We start from the raw sequence: 16,406 nt of genomic DNA, 5'->3' as shown, positions 1-16,406 counted from the left end.
GTCTGTTTGCTGCATTGCATGTCAGTCTTTCCACCAGGATGTTTGTTCAGAGTTTTGGCAAAATAGTATATTTGGGTGTCATGTACACTGACAGAAAGATATATTTTAAGGTCAGACCAAACCCTAGAGGGCTAAAATGCTTAATAATGAAGATAATAACTTCAAATTTTCAGTATAATGTTATTATTTATAGTATTAAATAAACATTACATTGAAGTCTCATTCTGAAATTTAGTAATGAAATCCAAGTTGGCCGAACAGGAAATTATGTGTGTATATAACAGCACAAATTTTATAAAATTTGGCAGAAATGATTAATAGTATGTCTTCTTGCAAATGAACTAAAAGTATGGTTTGCAATGATGTTGAAATTTTGTTTTTTTAAAATGCTGTCAATTAAGAAATATTTTTTTGTAATCACTGGTATTTACCACATAATAAAACTAATTTTATTACATCTATTCAGCTGATTCTAGTTGAGTTTTAAGATGTGCATGTCATGATTATGTCCTCCAAATTGTAGCTTGATATCTATAAAAACTATAGTAGTGTTTTTACATGAAAAAAACATGGCGAAAATGAGAAAACATCCTTTAAAGTTTATACCGACGCGAAATGGGCATAACTTGCATATAAGTTATGTGTTAATGTCCACCAGGTATATAGTTATCATCAGTGTCAATTTCTTTGTTTTCCCTTGTGTTTTCTTTCTTTTATGTATGACATTTTCATTTATGGAGATGTTGGCAGCTGCAATTCGACCAGCCATGAAGACATTTTGACAATAGTTCGTCACTGCCAAGAAATTCGAAAACTGGCTTAATTTCATTCAACACATAATCTGGAAGCATGTTTTTCTTAGCGTTATCAGGGTCCCCTTTCAGTGATAGAAATAAGCAAACATTTTCACTTGTCCACATGACATGTCTGGTGTAATTTTCACTTGTCCGCCTGAATATTCACTTGTCCACAGTACTTACCTTTATTATCTCAGTTAACCTCCATGGTCATTGGAATAAAACTACACTAATAAATCAAAACAACAAAACAAATGTCATAAATAATGTCAACCACATTTTAATGACTTCACACTGGCATGGTAAATTACTTCACACTGACTGTCCACAAAGTTCTGGTCACTAAACAGGCAGCATTGACTGAGTTACTCAGGATCATGCAGCATCTCCCAGGAGGTCACTGAGGCCAAGACAGTCATCATCTTCATCTACTTCTTCGGGATCTTCAACATCAACAGAAGTTCTACTTGTTGATTCTCTGCGATCTGTGCTGGTGAAACTGTGCTCAACAGCAGTGTCTGGCTGAAAGTCTGCTTCAGCTGGGGACAGAAGAATGATGCGCAGGAGGTCGCTCAGAGCTCTGTTGTACAGTCTGTTCCTAAAGTCTGTCTTCACCCGCTTCATCACACTGAAGCCACACTCAGCTTCAACTGAAGTGGCTGGGATGATCAGCACCAAATCCATCAGTCCCAGAAGGTTTGGCACCACATCTCCAAATAGTTTGTTGATGGAAATCCAGGAAATTTTGTGGAGATTAGCACCATATCTGGAATCAAATCATATAAAACAGAATACACTTTATTATTGTATTATTTAAGTTTAAAGGCTTTAGTTGCAGAACACTGAGAATCACAGGATCTTAAAACTCAACTAGAATCACTATCTCTACGGTGGTGCCATATCGCCCACACTGCCTTTTTCATTGCAGCCAAGTTTCCGGATTCCATAATGTCCCTGCATCCTCCACACAGCCTTTTTTGTTAGCTTGCCAATTCCCCCTATTCCTTTATATGTTTTTCCGTTATCTGTATAGCTTTTATTCTTGCACTGGCTGATTTTGTCCGTCAGGCGTCGACCCATTCGCTTTTGGACATGTCCACAACACTCTAGTTTTCGAATCGTCTTTCCTGGATAGACAGTGGGGTCAGATGCCACTAACCAGGAATAGCTTTTGGAATTGCCATCTCCTAAGTAGCCTGTGTATTGCAAATTATGTCTTACTTCTGATCTTGCATAGATATTCTGCACACCTGCAGGTTCCATTGCCCCAGCAGATCCATGGTGATTTTTAGAACATGTATTTTTATATGTGGCATACCACTGACCAAATTCTGCGTCAGATTTACACTTTTTTAGTCTCACTGAACACATTCCGCAATAATTAGTTAACGTTTCACAATCAAGTATGTTACTTTACATCATTGACTGACAAACATGTAAGAACCCCATTTTGGCTCTGAAACCCTTTCCTTTGCCATGTGCCATACTGTCATCGCAGACAATTTTTGTTGCAGTGTGTATCCTCTGGAACCCCTTTCGCCATGCTGTTTCGGATACAGGTGGGGGCATATTCATTAGTCCACAGAATTTTCTGGCTTGTGTGATGCCGTCTGATACTAAAAATGGACCATTGAAAACGTTCGTTTACATCAAAAACTTTAGTGTCAGTAATCACACTAATCTTTTTAGAAGTCTGCAATGTGAATTGTTCCCCCCCCCACTGTTCACACAAAAAACATATTTCTGATGCAATGCCAGTTTTTCTCTCTGAATTCAACTTTAGGCCCTGTCTACTAATACACAAATCATTTGGGCAAGGAAACATGTTGTACAAAAGTACATTGTTTGTTTATGTCAATCATCCAATAACCAGTAAATTCTCTGTCATTATCTATATCTGGGACAGATGGCAAATGTTCAAAAACTTTTTTTTTTATGATGCTGTACTGACAGGATTAGATTCCAGTCTGCCACAACTGTTACCTGCACCATGGAGCTTGGGAGATAAAGTAAAATCACAGATAGTTTAAAGATGCAAGATCAGTATTAATCGTACTTACTTTATCTTCTACTGTGATAGCCAACACTGCTGATTCAGTCTGTGGTTCCGTAATCAAGAGTGTGGGGACAGTCACACAGCAGGCGACCACTCCAAATCCCAGGTCATGTGATCTCTTCCATGCAGCCATCGGGCCCTATCTTCCCGCCAAAACCCTATATGGTTATGAGCTCGCAGGTCTGTGATCGGTGGGTGTTCTGCAGGCGACCACACCGTCTCCATCCGGGGGGTAGCCGGGTCATAGGTCACCACACTTCCCCCTCTCCCTCCCCCCTCACATTTTATAGAAGATTAGATCACCTTCAGAATTTTCAGGAAACACCAAACACTTTCTCCAGCCTGGATATAGGCCCAGATTCACCCGGGCCAGGATTTGATGAACATCCATGAATAAACAGGCTCTTTGGAAACATCCATGGTTCCATATCTTCTCAACTTAACCCCCCCCCCAAAAAAAAAAGAAGCAGTTAAGTCACATTTGTCAATAGTACTGGCCTATCTGGTGGTGGCATCCAGAAAACCAGTTAAAGTTATCTCCAGGAATATTATAAATTATGCACTAAGGCACAGTTAAAGTCACATCCAGGAATATTATAGAATATACACTAAGAACTATTCCTTGAATAACACTTTAAAAGTTGAACACTTAAAAGTTAAACAGTAAAATACTTAATAAAAAGAATTGTAAACCAATTAGCTATCCCCCAACTCAGCATCGTTGTTGCTGTCCTCTGATGACCACGTCGGAAGGAACGGGATAGAGGGGGAAAAAACTCCCCAGATCCTTCATCCCCAAAACCCCCCTTCCTCTTCCCTGGGTTAAAAAAACCGGCGGAGGGAGACCCTGGATGCTGGTCCCATTGCAACACTGTCAAAAAAGGGGGGATTTCCTTTAGAGAAGCCTCCGACTGAGATGACGACGCCTTTTCATGCAGAGGTGGCATTGTCGCCGCAGGCGAAGGCAAAATCACCTTCTTGGTGTCATCCTGTGTCTCCCTGGGCTCCTCCCAGGGCTCGCGCTGTTGTTCACCAAAGTCGCCAGTTGCGGAAAAAAAAGAAAAAATTGCGAAAGAATTTTCGATTTGGTGAAAAAATTTGCAAAAGATGTTTTTCCCCATCTCGATTTTTAGAACCAAACCATGTGTTCAACCAGTTTTGTTCAGTTGATCCGCCTTGTGGTGTGAATAAGCACTATTTGCATTGCTGCTTGTCGTAAAGCTAGAAAGCACGATTAAATAAAATGAAATACAGTTTAAGATTATTAGATTACAAGATGTAAACTGAATAATAAGTACATTTTAGCATATACTATATTATCATAAAGAACAAATTAAAAATAATATCTTTTGACTGAAATGCCAATATGTTACTGGCGAATATATATTTAGATTGGCGAAAGAAATTAAGATTGGCGAATTTTTTGGCAAACAAAAATAGCAACCCAGGGCTAGCCCTGCCTTCGATGGAACATTCATCGTCAGATGAAACCTACACAGGCTCCTCGGGCGGGGGAGGAGTGCCACTCCCCCACCTACCCACAACTTTCTTTTCATCATGATCCATTTCCTATGAAAAAAAAAGACAGCTAAAAGTTACCTGTACAACACGAACAAGCCCACCTAAAATAAAGATCAAGAATAATTCAAGTGTCGCAAATGAAAAGAATGGTAATGGATGATAAACAGAATACCACCCTCGTGTCTTGTGATATCATTATTTATCAGCACTCGTTGATAAAAGTATAAAAATCCTTGGCAAGCCTCGGATTTCATACTTTTATCAACTCGTGCTGATAAATTATGATATCACAAGACACTTGGGGAGTATCCTCTATATATTCCCCACCCACAGCTCCTTACACTGGTTTTACATAATTATACAAATAATATTTTCATATACTTACCATTTGTGACACCCAATAGCCAATGTGTATTTTAGTGCTGGGGTGAATAATTTTTACATGCTCATATACCACTAGAGTTTTGAGCTGGGGTGTCGTTAATCATTAATTCATTCATTCCAGTGAATGCTTACTCCATTCTTTACATCCGCACTAACTACAAATGCCTTGCAGCAAGTTCTAATTAAATGAACGGTCCCACTTTCATTCTTATGGCATCTTTTCAGGTCTGGAAGCTTAGCTGAACCAACCAGCTTATCTTATACAAAGGCACATTCAAATGTGTTGTGTCTCTTCTGCCGAGTCGGCCATACCAACAAGTAAATGGAGACCACAAAAAAAGTTCTTAATTTTTGGTACACACAGGATGGTTTCATCCCCATCTATAAGTAGTAATAGTAAAAATAGTGATAATGGTAATAATAACAACACTGTGATCTTGAAAAATACACAGAAGAATGGTAGGTGGTTGTTCTTGCAGTAGTGTTCTGTTTGCTGTCATATTTTTGGTATCGAGCCTTGCGAAAGTAATGTCTTCAGGATCTCTATCCAGTTTATTTTCTAGTGGTGTGATACCTCTTCCTTCAAGTTCTGCTGCAGTGTTTTTCTTCTAGTCTGTGGGGCTCCCACTAGTTTCAACTTGTTACGGTAGATTTCAGAATTCCATTGTTGAGCACATGTTCTCACCTAAAAGTTGCAATAGAACATCAGTTATTTCAGATTGGTTCTTCTATAAGCATTGTTAACACTTTCTGCAAATGTACTTTTTGAGTGTTTGTAATCCCCTTCGTTTTCAAAACTGCATTTGTATGCAGACGAAGTTCCAGGCATTTTCAATTGTGTTTTTCTTACTCTCAGCTGTAAATAATAGTGTTAAAATAGCAAATATATGCCTTTTTTAAGTGCACAAAGTTCCAGTTAGAAACTGTAAAATGGTTGTCGAAATGAATTGAATGGCACCATCCTGTTTTTACTCACGGTTATACTGGCATCAATATACATGTACCAGCAACTCTAGTAGAATTTCTACTTGAAAAATATATAGGACTGCTTGTACTGTATCTAGTCAGAATGTCTCCTCTTTGTTGATATTTTCGAATTGATACGACTTGGTTGTCCAGTTGTTCAGAGATAAGTCATCATAAGTCGGTCCACACATAAACAGCTGACATTGTACTTGATAAAAGTACTGGTGATTTCTGTCCAACATCCAGTTACCTACCTTATTCAAAACCAAACACATTTCTTCGGACTTCACATGTCAAAGATTTATGTCGCTAATAAAAGAACAGCAAATGGTGTTATTGTGTTTATCTTCCTTCAACAGACCACATCGTGTTGCTGATGTATTTACTTCTCTCTTTTGTTTTCTTGGGATAGCAATTATCCATGATAAAGCTTGGAGAAGGCTGCAATGGATCGGTTTTGCTGAATTTTACTACAGTTTTGCAACTTGCTTGATAATGCTGCCAGTCCGGAATTTGCCTCAACCCATACTTGCTACTTCTTTGGCTTCAGTCGGGGAATTTGTCTGCACCTCTAGTGGCTACTTATGTGGCTTCAGTGTTCTCCCTTTCAACATTGATATAAACTGATGTGCATTCTTCCAAAATAATGTTAAATGGTTGCATTAAAACCATATCAACATTAAATATACTGGCATGTAACTTGTCATATTTATACACACCACACACCAAGGATTACCCTGACTTGACACAGACTTATCATGATTATGCAAAATTAAGAAATAAATGTATTCATATGTCACAAATGCAAATTATTCTCATTTATTATTATACTCATTCACAAATTAAGTCATCAGTGGCCTTGGTCAGTAAGGAACTTTATTGGTGGGCCGTACAAATAAATGAAGCCATTGGTAAATAAACCATTGTCCATCTATAATCAAAACTTGTATAAACATGAAGAGGCCATGTTCATTACATACACAGGTAATCAGGTAGTGGTTATATAACAGACGAGTAATTATTTTTCGACCAAATGGGACGACAACGTTGAGGCAAGCCTTTCGAAAAGTGCTTCTACTTTCTGTTCTGTTCCGTAGATGTACGGGCCTCGGGTCATACACCAGTTGTACTGGGTCCCTGGGTCATACACCAGTTGTGCTGGGTCCTCGTGTCATACACCAGTTGTGCTGGGTTCTCGGGTCATACACCAGTTGTGCTGGGTCATACACCAGTTGTGCTGGGTCTTCGGGTCATACACCAGTTGTGCTGGGTCCTCGGGTCATACACCAGTTGTGCTGGGTCCTCGGGTCATACACCAGTTGTGCTGGGTCCTCCGGTCAAACATCAGTTGTGCTGGGTCCTCCGGTCATACACCAGTTGGGTCATACACTGGTTGTGCTGGGTCCTTGCTGGTATTTCCAATTGCCTGAAGTTGTGATTACCTCAAAGGATTCCCTTTGAAAACTTTGGTGTGGTGGAATGTTTGTCGCACTGGAAATAGTTTTTTTAAAATTATAAAACAGAAAAAATCTTAATACTTAACACAAATACCGGTATGTAGTTTGAATTTGTTTGATACCTATGACCATGCCCCATCCCAAAGCCTAGCTCATGCTTGTCTCGGGGCCACCCGTACATCAATAACAAACAAAACATGTTATTCAGATGTTTATTTTACAAAACAAAAAGTAGCATACCCAAGCCAATACATGTTTAATGTCTGAACGCATTGTTAATGTAGGGGTATCTGGAGGATAGCCTGTAATGTTCCATCACGGGTTCGTCCATCTTCTTCCATCCATAGGTGCTTAGTCCACAACAGTAACCGGTGACGGATTTGTGGTCTCCCATGCTCATCCGGATGGGCCACCGACCAAATGTGTAGAGTTGTCTGTAGAATCCTCTCATTTCGGGATGATGGCAGAACAAGTAATGTCATAGGCAACATCGTTGGCAGCGTCCGTTTTATATTCTTGAGCAGAATCCGTCTGATTAATGGGCTCTTAGTCCACGATTTCACAGTGTTCACGAATATCCATGGGTTGTTCACGAGCAGCATCCATTTGATCCATGTCATTCCTATGTATATTCTTTTTGTTTGGTAGTCACTCTTTTGCATTTGATTGTGTGTCTTTCGGAACATTTGCATACCAAGACGTCGTCACTGCTACTGCTGCTACAACTGCTACTGTTGCTGTCCATTCTCGAATATCTTGAAGCCATTCGGAGCGTATGTCTTCTCTCTACAACAGTCGACTGACACACAGTTCTAAAATAAGGTTTTTAAACTCAGTGTATGGGGGATTTCCCCTGAAGTTACAACTCCGAACATGTCTGGACATGCTCTAAACGAGTGATTTATAGGATCTGGTAATATTACCTCCAGCAGCAACAGCTCTGAATGCCTCTACCAAATTATTGTAAAACTTCCTTTCAAATTTCACGATACGTGGATTTTTTCATCTTCTGGAAGATGGCCATTCTTTGCATCTTCTCGTCTTTTTGTTTGCACTGCAAACAGAGATCTGTTCAGGGGTGTCCAGCATCTATGAAGAGAACATGCTGCGTCTACAGACTGATAAAAGATTATTTTCTCACAGCACAATGACTTAAAGAAAGTGATATAAAATTCAATTTTAAAAGATTCATTCCAAAATTGTATGTAAAGCAATGGTTTCTAAATTAAATTGCAATGTCAGCTTTAGACTTTAAATTTGGAAGAAAAAAATCTAAATACATGCACAATTCTATGAATTAAATGTTATTTTAAACACTTTTTTCTAAGATTATTTTTCTCTTGTTACTCGCTCTGAATATACGTCTTCCAAGTTAATGCTTACCTAGATTTATATATATGTATTGTATTGTATATTATATATATATATATTATTATATTATATTCCCCACCCCCCACAGCTCCTTACACTGGTTTTACATAATTATAAAAAAAAATACACAGAAGAATGGTAGGTGGTTGTTGCAGTAGTGTTCTGTTTGCTGTCGTATTGTTGGCATCTGATCTTGCGAAGGTAATTTCTTTCAGATCTGTACCTTCAAATTTAAGTGGTCTCTTTTTTTTTCTAGTGGTGTGATATCGGTCTTCACGTTCTCTACCTTCAAGTTCTGCTGGGTTGTTTTTCTTCCAGTCAGTGGGGCTCCCATTAGTTGACATCCTGTTACGGTAGACTTCAGAATTCCATTGTTGAGCACATGTTCTCGTTTACTTTTTGAGTGTTGTAAACTGCTTCGTTTTCAAAACTGCATTTTTGCCGAGTCAAAGTTTTCTAGGCATTTTCTTATTAAGTTGTTATTGTTTTGGGGGTTTTCCCCCAGGCCAAGGGTGTGCAGGAAATTATGAAGTAGGGAAATGGCCATGTTTGATCCCTTGCTACTGCAAATGCCTTCATCAATCAAGTAGTTGATCTGCTGAGGCAGAGCTTCACAACATGCCCCAAAGACTCCACATTTTCTAGGCAGTAGGAAGTAAATGGGCCCAGACTGTAGTGGACTACTTGGTATATGAACTTGTTGGGAGAAGTTGAAAAAATAATGAACTGTAGCAGCCAGAGTTTTGGGTGGATGAGGGCCATGAGTAGTAATATTACCTTCAGCTGCAACAACTTGGATGCCTCTACCAAATTGAGGAGCAAAGTTCTGAAACGTACTCAATCACATTTCTTTTAAACAAAAGAAAATGATGAAAAACTGTAACATACATCATATACGTTTTTTTATTTTTTATTTTTGGCATACCTACAAACATAACTTATTTTATGCAACATCATTTATTTACACCACTCCTCAAATGTGACCCCAAAACAGCAACATATAAGTTAGCGTTTTTCCTAAACGTACTCGGTCACGAATGGAATATATGTAAAGTTAACATGTTGCATATTGTTATCTGTGTAATAGTCTATCTGTATTCAAATACTATCTGCTTTAAAAAGCAACAGTTGTCTTGTATTTACTGGTATATTAACATGTTATTGCAGACCACTTGACCAAGTGGATGATCCACTGATGGTCACTGTTAGACAGACGGTAGCCTAATCTAACATCTTGGTAGGGGTACTTTCAATCTGTACTATTGTGTTGCAATATAACTACTGTATTGTTATTGTACCTTTATTTACAGCAATTAAAACCAATATTGCTTCATTTATCCAGTACTAGACTATTGTACCATACTTTCATCATGTCACAGAAAAGACTCCTGCTCATCATCCCCATCGTTTTCAGCCACCTCGTTCACAGTCTCCCTACTATCCACTACAACCTCCCCGCACAGATCATTGTAAAACTTTGCTACATCATCCGACATATTAAAAAATCTCAGTAGTTTTTTTTACATCCTTAAGTTTCTCATCTTTGACACGACTGACTCTTGGCAGTGGCTTAGGATTCCAAGAATCAAGAGTCTGTCCCTTTTTCAATATAGACGCGCACTTGATAGGTTCCCCTGAATACACGTTTTGTACGCTCACTCCACTGTTCTCATACGTGAATACTCTGTTCTTGAATCTTAAATGGCAGTTTCCCCTTCAGCTTACTTCTAGCCACCCCTTGATAATCAAACATCTCCCAACCATCCCCGAGAACTCTCATGTGACCATGCTTGGCAAATATCGCGTAATATTCACGAGGAGAAACAATCTTCTCGTGCGTTCTCAGGTCCTCTATCCGACCGAAAACCCTATCTGCTGGCATGTAGCTATGTCCCCTTACAGGAAAGTAATGCTTCACTACTTTAAAAATGCTGGATTTCTAAAAGTTGGACAATGCTCCGATAAGGATCGAGTTTTTGTTCTGTGATGAGCATGCGTCAGAGAACAAACGGAGCCTGTTTGGTCGATTCGATCCGATCTTGAATCCTTGATTTCTTGTTCAAGCAGTCGTAAGTAGTGTATCAATGCCGAGCATACCTCGTTTGCCCCACGGCCACTCTCGCTCTCCAACCATGTATATATATTTATATCATCACGTGTCTGCTTTGTATTTACTTTTACAAAGGTCAAGTTATATAGCCAAATCTGGCGACTATAGAAAACCTCGGTAACCTGTATCTTTGGTAGCGGCTGGTTTTGCTGCATATCGAAGCAAACACTCACTGAGTTTTCAGGGCACTCTTTCATGATTTGGTGAAATCTAACCACTCATTTTATGTAGCTGTAACTCCGTAGCCAACGCCCGCTTTTTGTCCTCATTCAACTCTTGCTTCACATTATTCTTCATTAGTTCGCAGAATGAACAAAAATCTGGTCTTGGGTTTCAAAACCCGAGATTAAACTTGGAACAAAATATCCCTTTAACCTTTTGAGTACTGCAGGCGAGATATCTCGCCCGACGTCATGTCAGTCGACATACTGTACACTGTATACAGTGCATTCCCCAATTCATATTTCCCGCCGTTTTGCACACGACACTCACCGGAAACGGAAATATAATGAAATAATTTTTAATTTTTTTTCAAAATGGTGGCTTTTGTTTTGATTTTTTCAATTGAAATAAATTTCAAGGTATTTTCAATTGTTTGATATAATGCGTAAGTATATAATTTTTTTTTTTTTACATTAACATTTAATTTGAGTGTTAACAACTTAAACAAATGTAGTCCATGCATAAGGAAAAGTAAATTAAGTAACATTCGGTGTTCAATGTAAGAAAACAATTTTGTTGTGGTCGCCACGATGGCGACCGCTTGGAATGCTTTAGTCGCCAAAACGAATAAATGGTCGCATGTGCAGAGAGGCCTGCTTATACTTAATTTTAAAATGAAACGGTTAGCATGTACAACAACGGTGTGGATGTGAAACCTCTAAAAACTATTTTGCTACCGGTTTGTAGATAAATTAATATTGTGCCCATCTGTCAAATGATTTTAAGACCTTTGAGATAAATTAATTTTGTGCCCGTCTGTCAGATGATTTTAAGACCTTTGTACTTTTTTTTTTCTTTATGTACTTTTCATATGATTCATATATGAAAACATGCCATGTGCCCCCTTCCTCCCCGCATTTCTGCAGGTAGATTAAATACGAGGTGATACATGTTTATTGGTTTATTACCTGGGTCACGGTGTATTCTTATAGATGCATATAATCAGTATTCTTAGACAATGTTTGTATTAGCACCTGAAGTTTTTGTAGCTCAAAATGTCTTTAATGACTGAGTCGTTAGTCAATTTTGTACTGGTATCTAAAAGGTATTTGAAACTTCTACTATAGCAAAACTAACCTTGATTTAAGATCGATTTATTGCACTGTTATCCATGTTATTTACTCATTATGTATATGTGTATATTATTGTAATGTTTAATAAATACTTGAACTATTCTGGTTTCTTTTTTGTTGTCATTGTGTGTGCGGGTTTGCATGTGTGTGTGTTAAAGTGTGTATTTTAAAAATTGTTATGCAAATAACTGTTGCCATATTGATAACGAGTCAGAAAACCAACTCGCCGCTACTCCATGGGCTACTCGGTTTCAAACAGCAGCAACGGATCTTTGATATACACTATCCCACAGACAGAATACTACACCAGTTATGGCGCACTGGCTGGAACGAGAAATAGCACCGACGGGGATCGATTCTAGATTGGTCGCGCATTAAGGCAAACGCTTTACCACTGGAATATGTCCTCCACTCCTTTTATACAAGATGTCCCGATTTTCAAAACTGACAGCTTTTTTTAAAAAACTTTATAGTTGCCGCGTTGTTTGCCTTGCTTCGAAGAAGTTTGTTTTGTTTAACGACACCACTAGAGCACATTGATTTATTAATCATCGGCTGTTGATGTCAAACATTTGGTAATACTGACACGTAGTCATCAGAGGAAACCCGCTACATTTTCCCACTAGTTGCAAGAGATCTCTTAGGTGCACCATTTCACAAACAGGATAGCACATACCACAGCCTTTGATATACCAGTCGTGGTGCAATGGCTAGGCCTTGGGTTCGAGTGCTGTTCCTTCGAAATGTTATTATTTGGTAACGGAGGCCGTTTTATACTTCTGAAGGGATGGGGTAAGTCTTTACTGGTAACCGATAGAAGCCAAAATGGACGACTTGAGTACGTTGATCATCACTAAAAATATTGGGTAGCCCACCTGAACACTTGCTGGACCCCACGAGTCGATTCAGGCCCGTAGCGACGATATCTGGAGTTGGGGAGCAATTCGTAATGGGGTGTTACAGCTTCTAATGGGGGTGGGGAGTACAAGCCATATTTTTGTCTTGCTTTATAATATTATAGAAGAACATAAAAAAAAGTGTACATCAGGCACGGCGGAGCGGGGGGGGGGGGGGGTGCTCTTAAGTCTCCCAATAATTCTGAATAAAAATATTGGTTGATTAATTTTACTTGTGGAAGGAAGGAAGGAAATGTTTTATTTAATGATGCACTCAACACAATTTATTTACGTTTATATGGCGTTGGTTTACTTGTGGAATGCAGGAAATTGCATTTCAGGACATAACTGTTTCATACTTTTATGGGGAGTATGCTCACGAATGCCTAAGAAACTTTGCTTTGCGTCCTCGATTTCAGTCAGCCCCCCCCCCCCCCCCCAATGTCGACTTGCTTCCAACGTGTCTGTACATTTTCATCATAGAAGGGGGAGGGGGGGGGGGGGGGGGGGGAGCATACTTCTCCGCTTCCCGGATCCTACAAGTATGTAATTGTATTTACTGTTTACTACATTTTGTAACCTATCTACATGTGTGTATCAGATGTAAGCCATAACCACTGCGGGCTTTGTGGTGGACACCTGTTATTCATGAACAACTTAAGTAAAAGCAACTTCTTCAATACGGTGTTTACGTCTTTGAACGAATTGTTTTAGATATGGCGTAATTCCTCCAATGCCGTGCCCATTCTGTCGCAATTCTGAAATCCATAGCTGAAATAGTCGGACGTAGAAATATTTTGTTTATGAATTGTACTACCCGCTTGTAACACGGATGGCATGTCAGGCAATGTGTTCAGAATGGTATCTGAGATTTTACTTTTAATTGTTTTCTCGTTTATAATGCACGATTTACGAAAAGTACGTTTTTGTTTAACGGCACCACTAGAACACGAATGAATCATTGTATACTGAATGTCAAACAATTAATAATTCTGACACAGTCTTCAGAGAAAACCCGATACACGTTTTCACAAACAGCAAGGTATCTTTTGTATGCAGTTTCCTACAGACAACACAGCACATAACATGTATTACGGCTTTTGACAGACCAATCTTGCGAGACTGGTTTGGACGGGGATAAAAACAGTCTGAGAATGGGTGAACCGAGGACATTTGATATTTCTATCCAAGCACTTTGGGCGAGCGATGCATCGACTGAGATAGATCCCGCCCTGCAAAGGAAAGATGTGCCAAGTGCTATGTAATTGGCGACAGCACGCGTTCCTGCTTCGGAAACGATTTCTCACAGCCAGGGATTGTGGGCTCGCCACTCCATCCTACGTGTGGATCATAATGATACCTATCACTGTATCGATCTAATGGCCCTTTTCGGATAGGATGGATGGCCATAGTGCACGACCCACACCAATCTGGGGCCTAATTCACTAAACTCTCGCAACTTCGCGATCTTGCAGAGCAATGCTAAAAGACTTGCAAAGAGGATGCTTTGTTGTCTAACAGAGCCTAAGAGACCTTTGTGAATTAGGCCCCAGGTCTAGTGCTTATAAAACTTTTAAAGTCTAGACTCTTATTAAAGACGTGAACGTCATGGCAACGCCATACAAATTGTATGCGTGTGACGTCATTAGAGATTGAGTCTGGACTTTTAAAGTTTTATAACCACGGACCCTGGTACCTACAGATTTGGGAGGTTGGGACATTTAATATTACATTTTAAAAATCAATGCACTATCACGAGTTGTTATTATTTTTTTAATTTAAAAAAGCCAGATACCTTTTGTTTTCGTGTTACCTTTGATCGATCAAAACAGCCGTTCTATTCAGTTCTTTCAGAATCCGAGTTACAAATCGATCTGAGCTGGACCCAGTGTAAAGAATTAGTTATTGTGACGTCTTTCCATTATGACGTCATCGGTGGTCAGGGTAACTTGGCATAGCATAATTGCCTGTGTTCGAGTGTGCTCGACATCTTCCGACATCTTTCGAAACTTTCCGGAGCTCGTATAAATATGAACAACTTGTGAACTACGTTTTGATGATAAAAATAAGATAATCGAATGACTTTTTCCGAGCACACCCGAACGCATATCAGATATTTGTCCCATGTAATGCGGAGTATCATTCCGGAATAGGATCTTTGGTTTGTAGATACATGCACCGGTGGTAGACGATTCTGGAAATTGGAGCGAATGTGTACAGTCTAACATTGTACAATGTCGGGTGTAGATTGGGGGTCGGGGGTTCGAACGAAACCCACCCTTCCCGCCGCCCTACTAAGGCTAAAAGAAATTTTTGCCGTGCTATATAGTTGTTTGTTTTTTGTTTGTTTGTTGTTGTTTTTTGGGGTTTTTTTTGTTGCGAATACGACTTTTATGTCAACTTGTGATGTGTGTCATAAAAATCGTATTAAAAAAACACCATAAAATAATCTATTTATTATACGTACATCTTTCTTAGTTTTGTAAATATGTTTAGCTTATCCTATCAAAAACACGTAATGCCATGATATATTTGTTCCGTTGGAACTTTTGCAGAAAAAACTCTTGACCATGGACTGTTAACAAGAAATATGAATAAAACTAATCTTTATGTAATTACTAAATTAATAATTAATTAGTAATACTGATGTGCAAACTTATCTGAGAAAGCGAACACCCCCCACCCTCCCCCCCACCCCAAAAGAAAAACCCCAAAAAACAACCCAACCAAACAAACAAACAAAAACAACAACAACAACCAAACAACCCCAAAACATAAAAAAAATAAAATACAAAAAATACAAACAAACAAACAAAAAAAACATGAATAAAACTCGAAATTAAACTTTAATTTACACTCAACTCACAGGGGACTGTCACCATTATTTAGCTTGGTACTCAATCAGTTTTAGAATTTTATTTTACTGTAATTGCACTTCATATCCCTTTTTTATAAGTCAGGTCATAGGGTTTTACGTGCACATTCAGAGCAAGCTGTTGTCTTGGTCGGCTCTTCTGTCCAGGACAGGAAAAGGGTTGGGGTAGGTGGGAGAGAGGACCGTCCGCACTGGCAGATGAAAGGGAGCACCAGCAGCCCGACCGTGGTCGGTAGCGGGCGGGGGCTGGGTTGGTAATTGTAGTGGTGGTAGTTTTAGTGATATTGAATTTTGAATGTCCCGTAGGATTAAATCAAAAAGAAAGGTTGCGTACTTTTTATGAGGAAATTGGGCGCATTTTTTGGCGGTTCGCAAAAATATATAAAGGGGAGCAAATGCATTGGTAATTATCTTCTTTTGTTTAGGTTCAAGCACGCTGTCCTGGGCACACACCTCAGCTATCTGGGCTGTCTGTCCAGGACAGTGGGTTAGTTGTTAGTTGGTTAGTGGTTAGTGAGAGAGAAGAGGGTGTAGTGGCCTTACACCTACCCATTGAGCCCTTAAGAACTAGCTCTGGTTTGGAGCCGGTACTGGGCTGCGAACCCTGTACCTACCAGCCTGTAGTCCGATGGCTTAACCACGACGCAAACGAGGCCGGTTGGTAATTATCATCAAACT

The 16,406-nt window shown here is 39.3% G+C and overlaps 1 long non-coding RNA gene across 1 annotated transcript; it reads right to left on the bottom strand.

Annotated features, from left to right (window-relative positions):
- Nucleotides 1–635: 635 nt before the first annotated feature.
- On the bottom strand, nucleotides 636–14,791 carry LOC121382469. Its single transcript, XR_005959171.1, has 3 exons — nucleotides 14,667–14,791; nucleotides 2,858–4,422; nucleotides 636–1,563 (listed from the first exon to the last, which is right to left on the bottom strand). It is a non-coding gene; the product is annotated as an uncharacterized LOC121382469 (long non-coding RNA).
- Between the last annotated feature and the right edge of the window lie 1,615 nt (nucleotides 14,792–16,406).

This window comes from Gigantopelta aegis, chromosome 2 (assembly GCF_016097555.1).
Source record: "Gigantopelta aegis isolate Gae_Host chromosome 2, Gae_host_genome, whole genome shotgun sequence".
Lineage (NCBI taxonomy): Eukaryota > Metazoa > Mollusca > Gastropoda > Neomphalida > Peltospiridae > Gigantopelta > Gigantopelta aegis.
Note: the sequence above shows the minus strand (reverse complement) of the source record. Positions and strands in the feature narration are given on the sequence as shown.